Below are 1,590 nucleotides of genomic sequence, written 5' to 3' on the forward strand. Positions count from 1 at the left end.
TTGATGATAGCATTGGATGTAGTAAGGAACAGGTGGCCAAGTATGACAGGAATTTGAGTGTTCATATCCACGATGGGTTGAGTATTTAGGATGATAAAATCTACTGGATAGTAGAATTTGTCAACCTGGACCAACACATCCTCAATTATCCCTCTCAGTACACGAACTGAGCGATCGGCAAGTTGTAATGTGATCTGGGTGGGTTTTAACTCACCTAGACCCATTGTTCGTAGACCGAGTAAGGGATTAGATTTACGCTCGTCCCTAAGTCAAGAAGTGCGTGCTCAATCCGGTAGTTCCCAATTACACAAGGGATGGTTGGGCTACCAAGGTCATTGTATTTTCGTGGCACATCTTGCTTGAGGATGGCACGCACTTTTCCTGTTAGAAAAATTTTCTTTTTAATGTTATACTGCCTCTTGGTTGTGCATAGGTCTTTTAGAAATTTGGCATATGAAGGAATTTGTTTCACAACATCCAGTAGAAGAATGTTGACCTTTACTTGTTTAGGACCCTCTAGAATGTCCTAAGAGTTAGAGAGAGGTTTCCATTGGAGGAATGGAGCCATTGGCTTATTTCAAGGTTCCGATTCCAACCCATCTGGGGTAGTGCTAGGTCTATCATTTGTATCTTCTTCCGGGTCCTTAGACTTTTTAGCCCTTACTGGAATAGATTTGTCAATTGTTTTTCCACTCCTAAAAGTTGTGATAGACTTGGCTTGCTCCATTTGGTTTGAAGAACTTGGTTCACTAACTCCGTATTGCGGTTTAGGATTGAGGATAGGTTGACCTGGAAGGATCCCTTTTTCATAACCGCAACGCATGAGTCTATCTTTTGTATAGCCTTTGTAAGTTCTTGTAAGGCTTGGAGAGTACTTTGCTAGATAAACTCTTGACTTTGTATGGAATTTTGAACCAAATCCTCTTGAGGTTTCCCTTTATTTAAAAATTGGTTAGGGACTCCTTGAGGATTAGCAGTTTGTCCATTCTTCCAGCTGAAGTTTGGATGATTTCTCCAACTTGAATTGTATGTGTTTGAAGTGAGTCCTTTAAAAAGCCTTCGGTAATTGTTCATGGCATTCGATTGCTCATTTAGTATTTCTTAACAAGCATGTATTGTTGGACAATTTTCAGTTGTATGAACATTGCAAGCACAAATACCGCAAACAGTTTCCTTATCCTTCTCCTTTTTAAGTTTCATGGCCTCGAGTTTCCTTGTGAGATTGGCCACTTTAGCATTGGTACCGTCTTCCTCTTTCAACAAATACATTCAGCCCCTCTCCTTTGATTGAGTAAGCTTAGAAGTGGTATTAGGTCTAGGGGAGATGTCCCATGATTGTGTGTTTTCAACAAGCTTGTCAAAATAATCCCACACATCATTGACATCTTTGCTCATGAATTCCTCATTGCACATTGTCTCGACCATTTGGTGCATGAAAGATGTCAGTCCATCGTAAAAGAAACTTATTATGCACCACATTTCAAAACCATGTTGTGGACATGAACTAACAAGATCCTTGAACCGCTCCCAACATTGGAAGAATGTTTCATCTTCCTTTTAGGCGAAGTTCATGATTGACTTTTTAAGGTT

The 1,590-nt window shown here is 40.1% G+C and overlaps 1 non-coding gene across 1 annotated transcript; it reads left to right on the forward strand.

The window, feature by feature from the left end:
- Window positions 1–1,483: 1,483 nt before the first annotated feature.
- On the forward strand, window positions 1,484–1,590 carry LOC131232086 (small nucleolar RNA R71). The gene has a single exon (XR_009164689.1). It is a non-coding gene; the product is annotated as a small nucleolar RNA R71 (small nucleolar RNA).

Source organism: Magnolia sinica, chromosome 17, assembly GCF_029962835.1.
Source record: "Magnolia sinica isolate HGM2019 chromosome 17, MsV1, whole genome shotgun sequence".
In the NCBI taxonomy this organism is placed as follows: domain Eukaryota; kingdom Viridiplantae; phylum Streptophyta; class Magnoliopsida; order Magnoliales; family Magnoliaceae; genus Magnolia; species Magnolia sinica.